Consider the following 24164-nt stretch of genomic DNA (forward strand, 5'->3'; position numbering starts at 1 on the left):
CTTGGGTATACATGTAATCAAACGAAGATGAAAAATAATGATTTTTTTTTTGTTCTCAGAGCAATTCTCAGTTGAAGTTCAGGACTACTCTCATTAAGATCGATAATATTGCGTAGCAGAAAAACGTTTACAAACGCTATGGGAAAAACTGAAGCTTTAATCTCCTGTCACGTGACCCTTGATGAAGTAATTTTGACGATTCTTTTTTGGGAGCCTCTCTCTATTAAGGACTTCAAGTGTACATTGAGGGAAATCATTCAGATTTACCAACATGCCGAAAATAGGCTGTTGAAAAACGTGTACAAAACCTATGGGCAAAATTAAATATCCAAAAATCAATTTAAAAATATGTAATAACGTCATCATGATGTCATAAATTGGGCATTTATTTCATCAGGGTCTGTTTTGTCTGTAACTTTGACGTTGATCGAACCTTTGACAATTTGCCAGATAGTTTCTTGAAAACGTGTACAAAGACAATTGGCTAAAAACACGTGTGCAGGAAAACTGCTCCTTTAATGTCATGTCTCGTGATTTTTGTCTAAACTGGAAAAAATTTATGAAATATTATTTAATATTTGGAATCTTGGGTATATTTGGGATCGAACGGAAGGGAAAATTTAGTCTGATTTCTCTTTCGTTCTGGTAGTAATTCTTGGTCAAAGTTGAGCGCTGCTCATGCATTATGCTGGACAATGACAAACCAATAATCTAATATGACTTGTCACGTGATATTATTCTCACTGTTGAGAGTTTGCTTTGTACTTTGTGGAGCTTCTCACAATAGCTTAAAATTATAATAATTACTTAAAGATAACATATACGACTTCTTCGACTGTTGACGCCATCACGAATGGATGTGATACCAGTTACATGAATTGTATTTCTTTAATGTCTTTTGACTTGTCACCAGATGAGGTCAGAATCAAATCAGATCACTTTGGGTCTAGAACCCTTCCCTTTCCAGCCACACACAAAGTTTCAACAGCATCGGACATGTTCTTTTCGAAGTGTAGTGGAATGAGGAGTTCCCCTTTAATGTCACGTGACTTATCTCCTGTTGACGTCATCATCACATGAGGTCAATATTCCTCCAAAGCACCCCCTTCTCAAGATATCTGCAAGATTTGAACCCGATTGGTCATGTACATCAGGGGATACGGGGCTTTCAAGAGTTCAATGTGACTTGTCTCATTGTCATCATCATTTGTCATCATCACATCAATTTTCCTCTAAGGCACTGTCTATTCAAGGTATCTGCAAAATTTGAACCCAATCGGGCATGTACTTCAGAAAATAAAGGGCCTTAAAGAGTGTATTCTCTGTTGACATCAGTCTGCAAACCCCACCTTATTTGCATAATCGTAAATATGCATTGTCACATGAAAAAACCAAACAACTTTGATAATATCTAACATAACAGTAATTGATTGCACATTTCACATTTTCTCTGAACAAAATATAAGAACAAAGATTGCAGGACCACTAGAGATGACATCTGTTGCACTATCATGAACATTTTGGTGCAAAAATGAATGTCACTTTTGATAACTGTGACTAGAAGTTGCACTGTATGATATACACTTCGAAATTACTCTGACACTTATTGGGAAACGACGCCCCGCTGAATCTGCAAGTTAAGGGTCTGGTGTTGTCATTGACTTCATCACCCGTCCTGTTTGGGGTTCAGGACTTAATACGTCCCCACGCAGATCATCAGGTGTCACACCCCTTTTTTAATGAAAAAAGTAGAATCCAGGCAAAATTAGTAAAATTTGACATGTTGATAATGTCCGTTGTGGTAAAAAGCAATTGTTGATGATGAGGTCATCCTTTAATCAGCTCAATATTTGCCTCCAGCACTTCCTCTTCAAGATATAAGCAGGGTTTCAACCCAGCACTAACAACGACAGACTCATTCCGTTGAAAAAACTTAATGGCATTTACGACATTTAAACACTAGACCACTTCCGGTTTCAACCGGAAGGGTCACGTGATTTGACCCACAAGAGATGAAGTCAAGACCACATTTTATCCTTGCACTTGCTGCAAATAGAATGTTGCGGGAGGCCACGGTTGATTTTATATTGATTTTCATATATTCAATGGAATGTTTAAATATTCAAAATTTAATAATAAATCACGTAATCAAGTCAACATGACGTAAATATTTTAGAATTATCTTTGTTGTATAGTTAGTGCTTGCCTAAGTTTGACAATGTTCAATGATTACTAAGGGACGAAAATAGTGACTCAAAACATGTACAAAGTCATGGGGCATGAAGTAAATTTTGAAAAATCAATCATAAATCACAAGATGACGTCATTTATTTAGTATAATTTTTGTATCAAGGTCTTTGTTGGTTATCACTTTCAAAGCGATCAAACATCTCAAAGGTTTCAAAATAGTATCTTGAAATCGTGTACAAAGTCAATGGGCAAAAAAACCTCATTGGGGAAACACTGCTCCTTTAAATTCATGTCAAATGGTTTGTGCTTAAACTGAACAATTTTAATAAAATATTACTTCATATTAGGACTCTTAGGCATATTTCAAATAAAATAACACAGCCCAAAGTGCCCCATTTCCCCTTCATTCTTATAGTAATCATGCGCCAAAGTTCAAGACTATTTGTTCACTTGTGTTAAGTAGAAAAACGTGTACGAATCTTATGGGAAAATATAAAATATCCAAAAATGAATATAAAATAAGGCAATGACGTCACCGTGACGTCATACTGTAGCTATAAATCTTGCATCAGGGTCTTTGTTAGGTATTATTTTGCCATCGATCAAACACTGCAAAGTTAGCAAAATTGGGGCTCGAAAACGTGTGAAAAGTCAATGGGCTAGAAACACGTGTGCAGGAAAACTGCTCCTTTAATTTTATGTCACGTGATTTTTGTCTAAAGTGGAAAAACCTATGAAATATTATTTAATATTTGCACACTTGGGTATATTTGCGATTGAACGGAAGGGAAAATTTAGTCTAATTTCTTTTTCGTTCTGGTAGTAATTCTCGGTCGAAGTTGAGGACTGCTCACGCATAATGCTGGACAATGTGTGTACAAACCCTATGTTGTGCAACAACGCCATCTATGGTTCAATATAGGACAGTTTGTTGAAAATTGAAAGCCCAGGCAGGTGTTACCGTAATTCTGCAATAGCGCCCTCATAGCCTGATATAGGACAGTCCAAAAACTGTGTGCAATCTGTGTACAAAGTCTATGGGGAAAATTAATTATTGAAAAATCAATAATAAATAAACTAATTAGGTTATCACTGTGAATTTCATTCAGCACCGTTCTTGGATGATGGTCCAAAGGTCTGCTAAGTTTGAAGTCGATCAGACGTAGTAAACTGCCAAAGTCGACTGGTGGAAGGAATTTAGTTGAAAAAGAAAAATAAAAACTAGATAGAAGTGTTTGTAAACAAGTACCAACACAGAGCTGTTTCGGGACTGTTTTACAAACAAAATAAGTATTGGCAATTGCGATGAAAAAACCTGGCATAAAGAAACTATGAGAGAGTACAAATGCACAATTTAGTATTCTGGACGTGACATATACCCTGAAAAAGTTCAGTTAATAACGAATTTCAACCAATGCAATTGGATGTTCACTTAAGAAGATAATCTAATATGACTTCATGATAATGACCTCATTATCCGGAACCCAACATCAGATCTCTTGGGTGGTGCTTGGAGCAAACAGCAAATTCACCTTTCAAGATCCTCGAGTGTTTCAGTACCAATATTTTATCCAAATTCTCGCATTTTAGCTATTAAGCTGTCCTACATGTACATGCAGTGGTTCTTCATGGTCTTGATCATAAGTGAACAGTATTTTCATATTTATATGAGTACATGGGCTTTAGACTGTTATATTTGCCAGTCATGAGCCTAACTTTGTACACTTATGTGACATACTGTGTGGTACTTCACTGTGGTGGAGGTGGCAATCTGCCTCTCTCTAGCAAAACTTTGTTCTGTTGGAATGTGAAGTTCATGTTTGTCTAAAAACTTTTGGCATTTTTTATTTTTCATTCATTGTTATGTTCAGTTTTAGCATGTTTATATTGACAGATTTACCACTAGTTCGTACATATATACATGTACATGTAGTTTATGTGGTTACAATAGGTCAAAAACTTGTGATTTGGATCGCTTTTCTTTATCATGTTGTTGTGAAAGTTTTGTGGAAAGGTTTAGCGTGTGACCTGCGCATGTACAAGAAGCGCAAACTCTGTTTCATGTTTAGGTTTGATGAGTATAACATGTCTATGAATTGTTTCTTTGTGTATTCTTTACACAGGTGACCTCTGTAGAGAGAGCAGCTTGCACAGTGCCAATGTCTTGTACTTTTATCCGTTTTAACCACACCCGATATTTTTTTCCATTCTACCCATATTTTACAAATTTATCAGTGGCTATAATCCAGGAACCGTTCTGCACTTAGAATGTAATTTCTAGACCATACATACAGTATGTGTAATGTACATGTACCAGTACATCACTAGGTAAGCTTATTCCTGTTACTGCTCAATCAATTTATTACAAACCTGAACCAGCCAGTGCTTTATCATCAATCCATTTAAGTGTTGGCTCCATGTACTAAGGTCCACCACTGTGTAATTTTACCACTTTTTTCTCAATACTGGAACAGTTTTTCTAAATTGCAGTTTCTCAGCTAGATCTCAAAAAGCAGTAAATTCATTCTAATCTACAACGAGGATAGTTTCTTTGAACCCATTGGTTTCTACTGCGATTACTTTAATTGCTAGAGAGGTCAATCCATAACTTAAAACTTAGGCACACCCACCACTATGGGTAACAACACCCCATAGAAAACCCTGACATCAGCAAAAACCCTGCTGAACACTACCTTCCTGCAGGGTATAATCCTACCAAACACCATACACCTGTACATGTACCAGTATGCAAAAACTCTGTACGGTATTAGGTTCACCACATGATGTTATTTCACACAAAATATTGCCAACTGTAAAGTTCTGCTTATTGTATAAGGCCATCAACAAGAGCTGATTGAAATGCAAGTACATTTGTACATGTTACCAATTAGAGAGAAATGTTTATTACCAAAATATTAACTGGGCACTGAGTAAAATATTTTGGTTGGATCTGTAAACAAATTACCGGTATGTAGACAAAACAAAGTAGTTATGGCAATAAAGCTTGACAGGGGCTAACAAGACAACAGGCCAAAAAAGAATTTTCAACAAGTTCAGTGTTTGTCCTCTCCTCTACAGCGAATACATGTAGAAAGTGCCATAACTCAAGGTACATGTACATATATGTTCCTTGTATTTCTCCTGGAAGCACGGTTACAATTTTGAGTTTTTAACAATTCAAGAAAAAAATGACTTTAGACACTGTTATTCTGACAAGAAACAAACCTGAAACTAACCAATATGAATTTGATTTGACATCCACAGTCATACATGTACATGTAGACAGGTATTTAGAGTCAGCATTTTAAAAGTGGTAAATATAAAGTTGAAAAATAGTAGAATATTTTTGAAATTAAAAACTGCATCATTTGGCTTCCCTTTAATCACATATACACGTAAGTACATGTACATGGTTTGAATTGGACTGCAGTGAGTATGCGCCGGCAACAAATAAACATTGCTGTGCACATGTATGCATGCATGTATTACAGCGACAAACGTGTAAAACTTTCCTGAGACAAGAAAAAAATGGCCTGATAGAAACTCACCCCTTTACTGCCTTAATGAATTTCCTGCTCCATCAGTCAACCGTTCATCAGTACACCCCGTCAACCTGAATGGTGTCCTTTGTGACCACCAGATAGTGACAAAGTGGAATGGGTGGGCCTGGTCTATCTGCTGGCTCCCTTCCACGACAGCACAATGGTGTCAGTACTAGCACAGATGCATTCTCACCACAATCCTGAAAAACAACAGAAAAGCAACTTTAAACGACTGATTGTGGATGATTTCCACACACATGTACATATACTCTGTATTCAACCAAAAGGCTAATACACTGGTATCTCCTTACTTCTCCAGAAACCCAACATGTGTCAGGAAGTTTATTAAAGGAAAAACCAGTTATTTCCAAATATAAAACTTCATCAAAGTCATCACCATAAAACATCCATTTATGATGAATATATATGTATTACATGTATATAGAAAAGAAAGTAAAAATGTTCGTTTGAGTGACTGGGTAGGAATTAGAACAAATTTGTTTTCTTCAAGAATGAAAGGTAGAATGTACAGCTGTGGAATGAGCGGAGGAAGGTGTACTGGAATTTTTAGTGGTGCAAGTAGCATACCCTTGCGGGGGGCACTTCATGTTGGCAGGGATGTGATTGGAGGATTGTGAAAAAAACTGAAACTGTGAGCACAAAGCGTGAAGCCAATACGGCATTGGGTTTAAAGCTTAAAAGTTTAAAGTTTAGATGCTCTGGGGTGCATTCTAAGCCTCTTTGGGGCATGTTTTAAGCAAAAATATATTGCGAAATTACTGCCCCTAATGAAGTTATTTTGTATTGTAATTTTAGCAACTGTGGACAAGTCAAACATTATTTTTTCTAATTTCATTTTGTTTAAGGATCTCAGTCCGCTCGTAAGATAATGAGAACTTTTCTAAGTTGTTTTGCACATACGTTCCACTAAAACAAAACAGGAGAAGCCTGCAGCCAACGGAGCATGCATGTGTTGCCATCGTTCTCATGTGTGAGTAGTCAAATAATGTGTGTACGGTTTCCACAGCGGAGTGCGTGCGTACGACGCTTGGCTAGATATGATCGCTGGGTTTCATATTTTACTCTCATATAATGCATGCAAAATACAAGTTGGGCTAGGGGTCTTGGAAAAAACACATAAACACAGACCCCTTTGATTATTTATCTATATTTGACTCTTTTAAGTAAAAAGTGTAATTCCCCAGCACCAGTTATTAAGGTGTTCACATCCATATCTTGGGCACACAAAATGGCCGGAATTGATGATCCCACAGTCTTTGCACTTGTAAAGTTTACTCTAGAAGGCCTTAACAAAGAAAAGGCCAGTACCTCCATCAGTTCTGAAGGAAATCATAGATTCTTACTTATATAATGCAAACAAAGAGGCACATCTTATGACCTTGAGATCAGTTACAATGTGTCTTTTGGCATACACTGTTTTTTTCCGATTTAGTGAACTTGCTCATATCAAGATTTCTCATGTTTCTGTGGTGGTCAGACTTTGTCAAGTCTTGAGTTCTCTCAGGTTTCTCAAAATCCTTGAGTGTTCCTACTACATGAAGTTCAACATAGTCCCGACATAATATTTAAATCGTTGTATTTTCTGTGTAAAGTGGCCCCAGTGGTTGTTAATGGTCATAATCATATCCTCTTCAATATTAATCTGTAACAATGGGTTCTAGTCTATTAGTTCATACCAGACATAATCGTATTCTTGTACGCTACGCTTACGTGACGTACTTCACCAAGGCATACGTGACAATCTGCCTCTCGCAGAATGTAAGTTCACTTTTGTCCTAAACGTTTTGCAACTTTTATCGTTATGCACAGCTATGGCCTGTTCGCATTGACAGATTTGTTGTAGTATGTGTGGGCCAAGTGTGGGCTCCAAGTCAGTTCAAAAATTTGTCATTGGACTGATTTTATTTGTCGCATTGTTGTAAAAGTTTTGTGGAAAGTTTAGCAATGTGACTTGTACACATGCACAAAGCATAATGACTGTTTCATGTTTGGACTCAATGACTATTACATATACTGAACTGTTTCATTGTGTGGTCTTTACACAGCTGAACTTTGTAGAGAGAGCAGGTTGCACAGGGCCCTTTTATCCTTTAGCCTATCCTTTAATTATCCTTTTTTGCCCACTGGCTCTGCCACATCTTATGACTTATCTTTTATTCTTGCAGTTATCACACTCACACCATAAGCTTTTTTTTCATTACTGGTCAATCAATCCATATCATTGTCAACTCCATTTATTACTATCCACAAATGTGTAAATTTTCTCAATCTCAATAATGGGACAGTCATAAATTTCTAAACTTGATTTCAAATAAAAAAACAACAACTCTACTATACAGTGAGAATACTTCTTTGTGCCAGTTCTTGATCTTTATTTGGAATATCTTAATTGCCAGAGAGATCAATCTCCAACTTAAAACTTAGGTGTACCCAACCACTGTAGGGTATCCCCACCCCACGTATGAATGTGACATTTCTTTCATTTATGAAGGTTTTACTCTGCTCATTCTGTCAAGCAAAACTGACCAGTATTGAGAGGGTAGACAAATAGTCAGAAATAAGACAGATTCTAGGTAAAGTCCAGTAGGGTTTTTACAGAAATATTTATCCGCAGCTGATTTTTCTGGAATCAGACGCCTTTATTTTTCATGCTCAGTCAAAAGTTAAAGGCAGGTACAAAATGAGGGGTATTAATCAGCCACACTCGGATTCAAGTGTAAGGGAAGTAATCTTGAGGCTTTAGCCCTGTTTGTAACAGATATTAAGAGTTTTGGCTTGCATTGCCTCCAATCCAGGGGAGCAACTGCCGCTGCCCAGGCAAGCGGAAGTGCTAGACAGATTGTTTAAAAGGCACGGAGTTGGAGTCGGAGTTGGTAAAGGACGGGTATGTTGAGGATCCTTTGGAAGATTTGTTATCGATCTCTAAAGCTGTTGGTTTGTAAGGGTAGTTCTTTTGCACGAGGGAAGAGCTGTCTGGGGTGTAGCAATATTGCATGGAGCAGACCTGTGTTTCTCATCCTTACATCAGGGTGAGTTTTTCATAGCTGGTGAGTGGCGGTGCCACTCAATGCAAAGACAAGGAAGTAATCTGTTAAATGTATTGTCAAAGTACCAGTATACATGTATAATGGTTTTAATTTCAAAACCTGTTATTCTTATGCATGCTACAGATGGCAGCTGGACATATCAATTCCACACCAACAAATGGACTGACATGCCATGATAAAAAGTCACTTCTTTTTGAGACAGAAAGTTTGCTGGAAATGAAAGGACAGGCTCTCTGACCTTCAGTTTACACACATGTACATGTAGATGTTTACATTTGACTACCAGAGCTCATTTGCATGGTTTCATAAAAGGCCTGAACAATGCAACAGACCAGAACAAAAAACAGTGTCCAAGCAGTGTCTGTTCCCTGCTTAGATATATTACGTAGCTATGGTAAGCAGGTCAGAACTGAATTTTAATCAGGAGGGTCACTGAGCTTGTCACAGTTTGCCAGCAGACCACTACTTTTGCAAGAAGTGAAATCCATGAATGCTACAAAGCAGGGTTGGCTACTTATTTGATTCAAATAATAAAATTTTAAACACCTTTTTTTAAAACTTAAATCAGATTTTTTTTTACTTATAAATTTTGGTATGCCTCAATATTTTCAGAAACACTTCCACACAACCCGAAAAACCCATCAACAAGGAGCTTTCAGGTTTCTATACCAATTGCCTGATAACAACAATTCGGAATTACAAATTTCCAGAAAACAATTCTCAAAAATTAGTCATGATATGCACCTTTGACAAAAAACACTGCTGTATATGATGTCACCCTGAAGGAAATTGCCGTTATGTACTTTACCATTAAAATATTCTCAGGGGAAGTGCTATTAGTACAAGTCAGAGCATGGAAAATCCCCAGCAGTAAGTTCAAATTTTCTGGGAATCCAAAAATCAGCAATGACAGTACCCGGTATTTTAGTACACTACTTTTAAAGACAGCCTATGTCAGGCAGAAACAAAAATAATCCCATTGGGTGCCACTTTGAAAAACAGCATCAACAGAAAGAGATGTGCTTTGTTAAACCTTTGGACATGAGTTGCAGGGATTGGTGAAATGAATCCTTCTGGGAGATGACATATGGTCTCGCTATGACCAGACATAATCAGTGGATGCTCCAGAGTGCATGGCAAATGTTTAATCTATCACCCAGTGACAACCATTCCTCTACTTTGTGATCCTTTTGGCAAGATATCTCAAAATCAAGAGGTATTAATAATATCGATGTTCCCATTTTCAAGGCCCATTTAGGACTAAATTCAGCTCAAAATGGAAGATGAAATGGAATCAGACACCGGATGGGACCAACCGATATCCCATAATTACCATCTGAATAATAATGATCAACACTAGACAGATTAACAGTCAAGCTCAGAATAAACCACAACCTCTAACTAAAACCCATAAATGACCAAAACACATCATACAGTGATGTCTACACGGATAAAGACCTCCACAAAACTCCCAACCTACCTGTGCATGTACATGTATGTCACTTTACCCAGAGCCGAAATACCAAGAGGTAACCTACCTGTACACTAGTCATCATCAATTCCCCAAACGTCAAACTTGCTAATGTTAATCCGATCAGAAATAGCCAAAGGTCCGAAAAGCCTTATTGGTAATTTGTGAGGAGCATGTCCAAGAATGACCGAGGGGGTATTACCACTAGATGTTATATTCCAGCCAAGGCAAGAAATCTAAAAGCCATGTGGCAACATGACCAATGGGCCTCAACTACCAAATTTGCTAAATCAAAAAACCCAAACAAGGCAGTTGTTACTGGAATCCCAATGAAATACCAGAAGCCTGCAAGAAACTGAGAGTTTGGAGGTTAAACCCCTGCTGCGCAGAACATACAGCCAACTAGAAAAAGTCTCTGTCTGCTAAATCTTCAGTTCACCCACCCTACGGTACCCAGCACATTCCAACTGGGATATGAAAACTTTTGAGTTAGCCCATCATTTCACCTGTAATATGAAGCTTCAAATGCCAACAAGTTGGTCATATTGTTAGGAATTGGCGCAGTCCAACGAGGTGTGTCTGATGTGGAAGATGCCATTTGTTAGAGCAATGTTGACAAAAAGATCAGGTTAAAGGCTGCAAATGTGGGGAACAACACTCAAAGTGCATTGGCTCACTGTGGGTGCAAAACTATCTAACAGGAAAGAGGAATACAAAACATCAGAGTATCATGCAATGTATATGCTTAATATAATCCCAAATCACAACACCTGCCAAACAACAAAAGGATGCCACTACCCAAACTGAAGATAGGACAGCTGCACAAATGGACCCCCGACACCAGTGCCTCTGTAGTGAGCTAAACATCTTGGAACTACTCACTTCACCAGAGTAAAGCAAATCTGAGATACTATCAATGATACATGACCAGAGAACAGCTGCAAAAATCTGTAACTGATCACCTTCAAACTAGACCTGAGGAATCTAGACAACATAAAAAAACATAGAAGAGCATCGCAGTCACCAACTGGTGCAAGGAAAACAGAATACGGTGAAATCACACCAAATGAAGATAGGAACACAAGCAACTACAAACATGTACATGTAGTCTACCTAGCAAAATGCAAGTCATTCCCTAAGGCAATCCAAATTCATCATGAATATTTACCTCATTATCACAGGTTGAATTATTTTACAGTGGAATGCACAATCCCTCATAGCCCACTACAAAGAATTTGACAAAGCTATAGATCCATTCTTGGCCCACTAAACCAGATATAATTTACATCCAAGAAATGTGGTTAAAAGATGATAAAAAAATGTTAGATTACCTGGTTGTGATGTCTATTGACATGATAGAAACAATACTAACAAGAAAAGTGGTGGTGGGTGTGCTTTCATGACAAAGTACCCAGTATGGTGTTGCCGTCAAGTACAAAACAGGTTCCAACACTTCTGTGGAATTCCGAATCAGATCATTGAATGTACATGTACCAACAAGCCTTACCCTGTTGGCTGTGATTTCAACAGTCTTAACCTGCTGTGTGGCAACTTTAAACTTGACCACAATGGATAAATTATTGATGACATCAATAACAATCTGATTTGTCTCAATACTGGAGAAGGCACCAGGGTTAACACATCACACAGTTCCCTCACTCTAGCTTCCCCTTGCATAGCCTCCAACAACAAATTGGATTGTGCTATACGACACATGGGGAAATGACCACTGCCCAACCACTAAAGGGTTGTTGGCATCCGCCAGTTTCGGAAGACAATGGAGCTGCAATGGAGACACTGTGTTGGTGAAAACAATAAAAGTTAAAATGGTCATTTACCACAGGTGGTGGTCATAAAATTAAAACTCACCAAGCCTTTGGAACCACTTTAATTTGGCAGGTTTAACCCAAAACGGTTTATCTCCTTTTCTTGGGGTCATGAAGAACTTCCACTCATTTAAATTAATCCCACTTAAGTTTCTTTACATACACACATGGCCGGTGTGTGCTTGAAGCAGGTTTGGACTGGTTGCAAATATACTTACTGTAGAAACATGCTGATTGTCACCCAGGTAACAGCGTTTGTGTTATGGTTGCAACATGGTGCTCTATCGGGAGACACTTGATCATATATCATTGCGATGCAACAAATGATGGTTGCCCTAGAAAAATGCTCATCAGCAGTCCAGAGCCTTACAGACATATTACCAGTCTTAGCCATCCTTAGAAAGCAAATACAACAAAATGTATCGCTTTTCCCAATTACAGCAGCAGTTCTGGCAATATACCACGGAAAGGCAGGCGAGAGTGACCTCTTTTTTCCATGTTGTAATGGCAGTTTTGTAGGATGATAGCATTGCACAGGTCGTTCAGCATTCGGTTACATTGTATACCTCATTGTTTATAACAAAAGCGCACCAAAGAAAACCTGTTACGTAACTCTAGGTCAGTGCTCTGGCTAAAACCGGATGCATTTCTGCTAAAACCATTTTGGTTCAATGCTAAACCCTCCCCGCTCTGAGGTGGTTTAAATCCCTATTTTAACTCTGAAATAAAACTGATTTGGTGCAACTCGTTTCAATGCAAAAGTTACACCAAATTAGGTGTACCGTAACTACCATTTTAAGTGAATTTAAAACATTGTCTGAATGTAGCCTGAGTTGGTCAATCAGTGGTTGACTTGAAGCATCTGCTGTGGCTGAACTGGCCAATCCTCAAAAGGCAGGCTCTGTTGCAAGTGCTCCAGGTGAAGCCTGTGCCTGGGTTCATAGGAGCTAAAACAGCTTGCCGGTGTCTGTGTCTCCTCTTGTCCGTCCACCTGGCCTCTCTCTGTTGCTCGCCAGCCAGGGTTACTGCTTTGACAGCCTGTTACCAGCTGGTCTCTCTCTGTTGCTCGCCAGCCAGGGTTACTGGTCTGACAGCCTGCTTCCAGCTGGTCTCTCTCTGTTGCTCGCCAGCCAGGGTTACTGGTCTGACAGCCTGCTTCCAGCTGGTCTCTCTCTGTTGCTCGCCAGCCAGGGTTACTGGTCTGACAGCCTGCTTCCAGCTGGTCTCTCTCTGTTGCTTGCCAGCCAGGGTTACTGGTCTAACAGCCTGCTTCCAGTTGGTTTCTCTCTGTTTCTCTCTCTTGCTAGGCACACAGTCCTACCCGGGTGATATCAAGTATCCTTCTCAGGCTGCAGATTCAGAAAGCATTGAGTCTGCGTTCTTGACAGGAGTATTACATGCAGGTTCACACCTCGCTGCTGTAAAGAAGAGTGCTATGGATGCAGGCCCAGAACACCTGCATCTTGGTATTGGTGGTAAGCATGGAGTGGTCCTAAACCCTTTTGGTAGGTGGGCCATACCTGTTTATGTTCTGCCTGCACAGGAGCTAAGCTCAGTGTCTAGAGAGAGGTTGCTCAAAATGGATGAACACAGTTTCAGGTACATACAGATGGAATTGTCTATGACCCCTCATGTGTTGTCACCAATTTAGGTGTTGGGAATGGAGCTGACATCTTGCCCCATGATGTTGGTATTTTATAGACTGATCAGAAGACCAAACTCCTTGCAAGTGTGCGCAACAAAAGTCATTGTAGTCCCTCTTGTATGTGTGTGCTACTAGTGTTGCATCATCTGCAGAGAGCTGTTTTCAGGGAAGTACTGCCTCCAGTTTGGTCTTTGCTCTCAGGTGGGCAATGTTGAAGAAGCTGCCGTCACTTCTGTTGTGAATATACACATACAGTGTACATGTAGTTCCCATCCTCTGACTAGGTAAAGGCAAAGATGGCAAACAGGGTTTGCACCAAAACACAACCCTCCTTGACTTCACTCTTGATTGTAATAAGTCAGAGGTGGAACCATCATACTGGACAGTGCCTTTCATGTTCACATGGAAAGACACAATCAGGCTTTGAAAAACCTTAGAATTTCAATTCATAAACTACAATTTATAAAAAGGTACATGTATGTGCCATTGCTATGAAAACTACTAAAGCTGCTAAAAAATAAGAATTGGAAAGATTTTGTGATAATATAATCCCAAGACTAACAAAAATATTATAAGAAACAAGATCAAATGGATCGATCCTTTCCAAACAAGGGGTAGTATCCAGTTTAACACTACAATGGCAATGATATCTTTTCTGGTACTTATAAAGATAAAGCCAAGGCACTGGTCAACAACTTTGCCAAAATCAGTAGAACTGAAAATTACAGTCCCTCTTCCATCAGTACTTACATGTAACAAGACACTGAAAACAATCTCAATCTAAATGATAACAATGATACTTTAATGTAATTGATGAACCATTCAATCAATATCAATGCATTGAATCATGCCATTTATTCCTCCAAATGCACCAAATGCACAACACCTGGCAAAGATGGAATCAACAATAAGGACATCAAACATTTTCCCATAAAAGTCAAGGAATACTTTTAATATTCAACATGCTTTGGCACACTTCTCAATGTCCCAAACAGTAGAAAGAAAGTAACCTCATTCCCATTCTCCAACTAAGGAAAGATCTTGCCATACATTGTATCTTCATTTTGCCACCTTATCCACTCCATACCACATCCTTAATCTTGAATCGGCTATCAACAAAGCCTAAAAAACAAGTTTCTTAGAAAATGCAAGCTACTTGTACAAATAAGACTAAAACCCTTTCCACTGAAAGAATCTCAGAAAATGTTGTCCCCCTGGGCAACATTATTAGCCCACTACTCTTGATGTTGATCACTCTCACAACCTCCTTAATGTTAGAGTTTCTCAATATGCAGATACCGGTAATATACATGTATACCGGTAGCAATTTGGAAGTCCAACAGAAACATCTCTTTCCTTGAGAAGAAAATCCAAAAACGTCTCAACAACATTCTCTTCTAGTGCGAAATATGGGCCTTCATGCTATCTCATCCCAACACAATTGCAGTCATTTTTACAAAGAAGACCACTAACTCTCTCTTTAGGTTTATCCAAAACCACTGAATCCAAATCCTACAATTGACCAAATTCCTGGGTGTTACTTTTGACAACAAGTTAATAGATAACATCGCTGTAAAATGCAAAAGAAAACTTAACTGCTGTATCAACAGAATCCTATTGGGCACTGACTGTAATATACATGTACTATTTCAGTTACATTCTGTCTTAATAACTCTTATTTATGTACGTATGCATATAAAAGGCAAGTGGAGGCAACAAGCTTGAGCAGCCCATTGAAAATGTACAGGGGCACAAATCATTCTTTTCACAGCTTTTGCACTTGTTTTCACTTTTGTTTAAAGGAAACCCTCTAAAACCATTATGGCTATTACTTTCCGGTGTGAGCGAGATTTTTGAAGAACACATAAAACTTGAAAAATGTTGTTCATTCAAAAAGCATGAGGTCCATTCTGTGTGCATGAGCTGTGAAACCAAAATGTGCGATATGTTTGGGTGCCATCCAGCATTCTCAGTTGATCACCTACAGGTACATGTACATATCTGTGGCAAATAAATATCTAAACCCTGTCTGAAGGTACTGTAGCCTGCAATTTAACCTGCGATTCTGCACAGTACAAGTGATGCATAGTACCCTGAAGTACAAAACTATTTTATGTAATTGGACTTGGTCATAAAGGAGCCCTAGTTCTTTTGACGTCGATCATGCACTTGGGGAGAAGCAAAGCTGGTTTTTTGTTATTTATAATAAAACTCTTATAGACCAAAAGTAAAAGGTATAATGATTTTAGGGATTTTTCCAAAGACAAGAGTGAAAAAATGTACAGAAGCTGAGAGACACGACATTGAAATCTGGGCCATGCACATTATCAATGGGCCACACAAGCTTGTTGCTTCGACATGCCAGTTTACATGTACATGCGCATAGTGTGCACACAAATTAGAATTTACTAGTGAACTGGTGAATCAAACCTATTCTTGAGTACGGATGTGAAGCTTTCATTCAGATTCTACTATCACATGTACATGAATGACACAAACACTGGACAGCATTCAATATCAAGCTCTTCAACTCTAAACTGGAGCTCTCCAGTGCACTTCCTGATTTCATCTCCAACTTCAATGTGATTACCCTCCACTAACCCTTTACCACTGATTCTTAATGATTTGTATTTAACCACTGAAACCATACAGTACAGATCAAAACAACTGCCCTAAATACTACTTAATAAGGAGACAAACCACACAGCAAACTCCAATACCCTTTTAATTACTTTCTCCCTGCTTAGCACCCGACTTATGGCATAAAATCTCACAAATATTACACATCGATGACATCAATGTCAGAGGTCATATTGGTAACAAAATAATGAACACTCTTTGGAACAGCTCACTTCAAATCTGTGCTGACGGCTCCCTTAATCCTGCCCTCAACACTGTCAGATGCAGTCTTCACATTTCCCAACTTCACCTTAAATGGGCCGTGGGAGGGGGCAGAATCTGTCCCCTCCCATTTTTTTCCTATCAGTATATTGGCCAAATGCATTTCTTTAAGAGCTGAGCCCTTTAAGAGTTTTCAGAGTAACTCTCTGTGGTCACTTTGACATGAATATTGTGAAAATGATACACGTATGTATGCTTTTCTTGCGCAGCGTAGATTTTTCCGCGACAGATCAGCCACCAACGTATACTTTTACCACTGTGGTACTCAATGTATGCAGGCTGGTACTGGTACTCATAGCTGGTATGGTATGCATGTAGCCTTGAACTTCATATGACCAGAACAACAAAAGCATATAATGAGTTCAAACTTTGCATTTCTCATGGTAAGGAGTGTCTTTACATGCCTGGTAGGTTTTTACAAAATCGAGCAAGGCACTGCTGAGTTCTTGGGGAGGGAATCCCCTTCCCCCTTCCACTCCACTGTGACATGGGCCAATATAACCCTGCTCTTTTAGGGTTAAGTATTCTAAGATTTTCAGATGAAACAGTGGTACCAGTACATCTACATGTATAAACTTTTTATGTTCAAAGCTGAGTTATTTCACATCCTCCATTCCTCCAGGCCCTACATGTACAATGGATAAAAAATGTCAAACTTCTTCATTGCTGTGTTTTTAGTGATTGTCTCAGTACCATACAAGCTACATGTATTTGTAATCCCATACCTCAGAATAAAATCGTTTGTGACATCCAGCTATCTTCATTAACATTCAACATCTGGTAACACTGCGGCCATTGCAGTATTCCGGGTGATGAAAAAGCTGGCAAAATAGCTAAGTTTACTTAGGCACTGAAAAAGCAAAAGTCGGCCACCATATCCCCTTCTCTGACGCCAAAATCAAACAAAAGTCTTCAATCTGACCTCATACACATGTAGATGAATGGAAATAAATCCACTCCCAGTTTGACCCATACTATCCTTGATCATTCTTTCACCCTCACCAACCAGGCCTGTAGGCTGGGGGGGGTTCGGGGGTTCAAACGAACCTCCCTGCTTGCTTTTGAGTTCCATTCATCAATATTTCTTATTAATAATAAAGATATATTTTTAACATACCGTAATTTTTGGAATATACGCTGCTTATACATTGAAAATGTCCCTGCGGCTTATATGGCAACATTTGAAGAATGAAATCAGTCACTAAACACAATGTCATACATGTACATGTATCTGTGCAGTCTAGCCCGGGCCATGCCTGTGAAGCGGCGCAGTGCTCCGGGCACCCTGACAAGTCAGTTATATTTTTGTTGGCTGTCATTTACATTAGCTCTACTCACTTTCACGTCACTTTATTTTCAGATAATATTCAGAGATAACGATGGTACATATTTAGTTGATGGATGGAGACCCCCAAGAAGTATATGCTTGTTGAGTGAGGCTCCATGGACACGTATGACAACACTACAGAAACTACAGACAAACGTTGTTACCAATTAAATGCAAAGAATAAATACACATAAAACTAGAGGTTTTGTCAGTCTTAAGGAAAGAGCAAAGGACTTTTTAGCATTTTCTTTTTTTCTTAAGAAAAGGGTATTACTTCATGTGGGATACTACCACACTTTGATTTCTCACTTCTTACTCAAACATCTATCCAAGAGTTCCCAAAGTTTCTAATATTATTTTTGTTGACCTCATTATGACGAAATATTTGAACCCTTTGGGATCTTAGGAGATATAACGAATTAAAGTTTGCACCCTTTACATCATGTCACCTTGCCTGTTACACTTCCCATTCCAGCTATCTACAAAATTTCAGCCCATATAGGCATGAAATTCACGAGATATAGGGCTGTAAAGAATGTACTTTTAATGTCACATGACTAATCACATGATGAAGTCCTTACCACATCAGGTCAGTGTTTGTCTAGAGTTCTTTCCTTTCAAGATAGGTTTGAACCCAATCAGACATGTACTTCAAGGTATATAGTGCTGTGGAGGTTGCACCTCTAATGTGACTTTTCACCTGATGACGTCATCATAACATGAGGTCAATAATCGTCTAAATCACTTCCCTTTCAAGGTTTGAACCCAATTGGACATATACTTCAGGAGTGCACCTCTAATGTCACGTGACTCGTTGGCTTATGACGTTGTCATCACATGAAGTCAATCTCCGTTTATAAAGCTTTTCAATGATCAGACGTGCAATGCAAAATACAATACAAAACATTATTGTTATCGCGGAAAGAGCACAGATTAGAGATTTTAAACATTTGTCCCTTTTGGCATTCCATAGAATGCAATCTGCTCCAGGCACATGCGCTCTGCATTTTGCCAGGTCCTGAGTCTATGCCTTACGCCAGTGCACTGCTGGCCACACGTTACAGACAGATATTGCGCATCCACTGTGAAAGGGATTTTCGTGTTCACAAATAAAGAGGTTTTCATCATTGGTGCTTCATCTGTGTGAAGAGGTACATGTGTACACCACTTATCCACTTCACAATTCATGCTTAAATCTGTTACGGTTGATTTTTTACCAAATTTTGAAAAATAAGACAACTTTTATCCTAACTTCCGATCTGATGGCGTCATCGGCCCCAAATTTCACACACATGTTGACTGGGTAAAGATCCTCATGCAGGTCAATTTTCAGGCGATTCGGACAAACTTTGCCACAGACATCCACTCAAAATTACGGTTTCAGAATTTTTAGCCTGTCGCTAGAGGGTGCTTGATGATTACATGATGTCATCAGCAGATGATTTGAAGAATACTACACCCCCACCGACTAACACCATTGAAAGCAAGTTGATACCTACATGTATTACCACTTCTAAACAATAAGCCCACTTCTGGTTTCGTCCAGAAGGAAAGGTCACGTGATTTGACCCACATGAGATTGAAGACCCATTTTTACTCTGACACCTGCCACAAACAGAATTTGGCAGGAGGTCACGGTTGATTTTATATGGATTTTTACAACATTAACATAACATTTAAATATTCAAAATTTAATAATAAATCACTTGGTGACGTCATCATGATGTAATTATTCTAGTATTATCTTTGCCTTAAGGTCTGTGCTTGGTGTAACTTTGATGAGGAAAATGGTGCCTCAAACAAGTGTACAAAGTCAATGGGCTGAAATAAATATTAGAAAATCAATAATAAATCACTTGAAGACGTCATCATGACGTCTTTGTTCTAGGACCATCTATACACAAGGTCCTTATTGAAGTAAGTTTGATGAAGATCCAAAGTTGCTAAGGTGGATGGTGGAAGAAACGTGTACAAAACAAAGGGGATTTGGGGAGAAGAAGTCGGAAGAAAAAAAAACACAACAGAAGTAATGCCTTTCTCGCAACTTGCGAAAAAGCCAATAAAATATGCAAACAATAATGTAGGCTGTAACCCTGTGATAAACAACGTAATTGTCAGATAAATAGTTATTTAATAATTTCTATTTATATTACCCTTAAACATGCAGGAAATGGCAATTTTTTGCAATGAATTGTCAATTGAGCTCCACAGCTTTGGCCCCTCATGTTTTACCGTAGCTTTAGAAAATGCAGTCCGGGCATGAGACCTTTGAAATGCACTACATTGCCTTGTAAAAAAATTGTGGATTCCATCATTTTAGTAAACAGTGTTCACACTGATTTAGGCAATTGTTATTGTTGAAGATAAGGGATATCATGACCTTTAAAATTTTACCACTATTACCCCATGCAAGAATCCCATATGTAATGTAATATACAAAGTTCATAAGATATTGTGAGGAAAGATCGATTTTAACTTTAAGATGACACCTACGTATCTTGAAATAACTGTAGAAATATGACTGATGTGTTTTTTCCAAGTTAAACGGTCATCTACATGTATAATTCCAAGAATTTTGTTATGTCAATTTTTGTTATCTCTCTATCCTCTATAGATTCCAGTAGGCAGGTGGTGCTTTTTATTGCTAAACAACATATAATTAGTCTTGTTTATATCGAGTGTTAATTTATTTGCTTTAATCCAATTAGATACCTTTCTCATCTCATGATTAACTGTGTCGCAAAGTACAAGTACATGTACATCACCATGACTACAAAATATGTTACTTTCATCAGCGAAAAGAATAGAAGATGTATCAGAATTATTAACGTAGTGTGACGAAGTGAGAAAATTTTTTTTTAAAAATCAGTTGGACTATTTCTTGCGGGTCACTCTCGAAATGATTTATTTCTAACTGGGCTCAGAACAGAATCAGGAACATCTACTGGATCCGATTACTGGACAAACGTCTAAAAAAGACAATAATTAATAGTGGAAATCGGGTATACTATTTCAACTCGGTGAAAAATACTGTGAGAACTAAGGTTAAGACGTAAGAACTACAGGGGAGGACAAGGCTACCAGAGGATGACAGATCTGCCAGAAGATTAGTGAACGGAAGAATCTACAGCATTCCGAGCTTCTTATCAGCAGCAACAGTATGCTTCTCCAGAATCTAGTCCCACATGCCTAAATTGCTGTCGGCCACAGCCACCGGTCAGGACTCAATGCAACAATCAATTTGAGGCAAATTAAATTGCAGCTTCAAATAATTTATCACCGCGGAACATTGGAGGCTCTTGTCACTAAGTGGGTCAGTAGTGTTTACTTGCGGTTGCTGGCAAGGTGATTTAATGCCTCGAACTAGTTACTGGCGTGACCTTAAAATGGTAGTAGCACTGGAGAGAGTTACTCCCGGTCACTTTTGCTTGAGCAGCCGTGGCGCTTGGTTGAAAAAGAGAAAATCTGTCTGTTTTGCAAAAGCAATTTTGTTAGTTATGCCCCACGCCAATTCCAAGCGGTGGGCTCCTTCTGGGCCGACGAGTGGAGCGAAGCGTGCTCGGGGGCGGCCTCGCAAGTCTTCCCGTCAAGATGCGTCGGTGGTTGCGGCCCTTGCAGGGTCTAGTGCACCGCAGCTTGCGTCGTCCGGTCCGGATACCACTATTACACCGTTGGCTACGGTCGGAATGATTCCAGACAGTGTGAGTGTTGAGGCTACCCATGCAACGCCAGCGCCCGCTACCATCAGTCGGCCTGGAGGGAGCTCGGCGCAAACTTTGGAGCCGGGTAAGTCCCCTGTTGCTACTCCTTTTGAATTAGCCCCGCAACCTTCCATTTCCACGCCCGTGGTGTCGGGAACTTCAGCTCCAAGCACATTGTCAATTACCTCCTTTTCCGATTCGAATATGCCATTAACTAGCGTCTGTGACGATCTCGGGGCCGCGATTCCTCAACATCTAAAAGACAACATTTGGAGGGGGGAGTACGTAGAATTCGGAACCTTGTTGAAGTCGTCGCGCGGCACGGGCTTGGATAATTCCTTTGACGAGACACTTTTCACAATCGGGTCCAATGAGTCCCCACTTTGGCAGATTCGTCCCCATAAGCAGGCTCCGCGTATAACGTCTATCGAGCAGTGGACGTCAGCGTTTCTAGTTTTTGCATCCGTGTATTTGTTGCGCCATCCTACCCACGCGCGTTCGTTACTGAAGTACGCAGACACTATTCGCTCGGCAGCATTTCGACATGTGGGGTATGGTTGGCGCGAGTACGACATCCAGTTCCGATTGCGCCAGGCGCGTGTGCCGTCGCGCTCTTGGGCAACTATTGATGCCGAACTTTGGCTGGTGCTGCTTGGTGCGCCCGTTTCGCACCAGCATAATTTTCGTCCGTACCAGCAACGCGAGCGTGCCCCCTCCACTGCCACCAACCCCTGGTCCGATTTCGGGCCTGGTCGGCGCCCAGTCGCCGGGTTTGGTCAACCTACATGTAACGACTTCAACCGCGGTCAGTGCAATCGCCCGTTGTGTCGCTTCGCGCATCGCTGCTCCACCTGCAGGGCATTTGGCCACCCCGCAACCCGTTGTCGGGGAAACTCACAGTCTCGCGTCTCAGCACGGGTGCCGGCAGCTGGCATCAACCCCAGTAAAACTAAGTAGTATGCTCCCTTTTTTACGGGCTTACCCTAATACTCAGGACTCCCACTTTTTGCAAGAAGGTTTTTTGCGCGGTTTCCGGGTAGGCTATTCGGGTCCCAGGGTTAGTACCTCTGCTCGTAATTCTGCATTTGCTTGCAAACATCCCAACATTCTGCAGTCAAAAATTGATCGTGAAGTTGCTTTGGGTCGCGTTGCTGGCCCGTTTTTTGTCCCGGCCTCTTCCTCATTTCCGTTGTTCACCTATGGGCCTGGTGCCCAAACAGACTCCTGGTGAATTTCGGTTAATCCATAATTTGTCGTCCCCTATCGGCAAATCGGTGAATGATTTCATTGATCCCGCAGACACCACCGTTTCATACACGAGTTTTGATGAGGCTATAACTATGATCGCAGGTTTACCACGCAGTGCCCTGATGGCTAAGTCGGACATTAAATCGGCCTTTCGTTTACTTCCCGTCCATCCAAGTGATTTTGATTTGCTTGGTTTTTCACATAACGGCCAATTTTATTTTGATAAAGGCATGCCTATGGGCTGTGCTATATCCTGTGTTACGTTCGAGCGGTTCAGTACTTTCCTTGAGTACTGTACTCGTAAGGTGGCCGAATCTCCTCACATTGTGCATTATCTGGATGATTTCCTGTTCGTTGGGGCTAGTTATGCCGAGTGCGCACGTTCCCTCCAATCTTGCAGAGTAGTTTGTCAGCGATTTGGGGTTCCCATCGCGGAAGAAAAAACCGAAGGTCCAGCTACGAACCTCACTTTCCTGGGTTTAGCGATCGATACGGTTGCACGACAGATCCAAATCCCGACTGATAAGCAAGTTGCTTTACAAAATACGATTGTGAGTGTGCTCGATCAGAAGAAAATCACGCTGCGCAATCTTCAGTCCCTGCTAGGTCGTCTCAATTTTGTTTGTAAGGCGGTAAGACCTGGCAGGGCCTTTCTCCGTCGTTTGCATGATCTAGCTAGGGGTATCTCCAAACCTCATCACAAAATTCGCATCACTTCAGGTGCACGAGCAGACTTGCTGGCGTGGCAACAGTTTTTGTCACATTTCAGCGGAACGATAATGTTTCCGGATTCGGTATGGTACAATAGTGACCAATTGCACATGTACACTGATGCTTCTGCTGAAATTGGTTTTGGGGCTTACTTTGCTGCGCACTGGTGTCAAGGGAAGTGGCCCGAACATGTAAAAAGTCAGTCCCTTTCTATTGCCTGCTTGGAGTTATTCCCTATTGTGCTAGCGGTCCAGCAGTGGGCTGTCCCATTGCATAATAAACGTGTGATATTTTGGTGTGACAATCAGGCTGTAGTTAGTGTCATCAACAGACAAACGTCTAAATGTCACTTAATGATGCGTTTGGTGCGCCGCCTCGTTGTGATATGTCTCACATACAATATCCAGTTTCGATCGCAGCACGTTCCAGGCCTGGATAATGGCATTGCTGATGCTCTTTCACGTTTTCAGATGACCAGATTTCGTCATCTCGCGCCCGCTGCAGACTGCGATATGACCCCCTTGCCCGACAACC

At 40.1% G+C, this 24164-nt stretch overlaps 1 protein-coding gene across 10 annotated transcripts in view; it reads right to left on the minus strand.

Annotated features, from left to right (window-relative positions):
- LOC147800202 (uncharacterized) overlaps positions 1-24164 on the minus strand; it is a 111981-nt gene that overhangs the window by 47571 nt on the left and 40246 nt on the right. For all 10 annotated transcript variants that reach the window (XR_015424306.1, XR_015424305.1, XR_015424304.1 and 7 more), the window contains one exon: positions 5739-5932. The gene's annotated coding sequence lies outside the window, so the exon portion shown is untranslated. The remainder of the gene's footprint in view (positions 1-5738; positions 5933-24164) is intronic.

The sequence above is a fragment of the Acanthaster planci genome, linkage group LG02 (genome assembly GCF_054643075.1).
Source record: "Acanthaster planci isolate LZ-2023a linkage group LG02, COTS_SCS, whole genome shotgun sequence".
Lineage (NCBI taxonomy): Eukaryota > Metazoa > Echinodermata > Asteroidea > Valvatida > Acanthasteridae > Acanthaster > Acanthaster planci.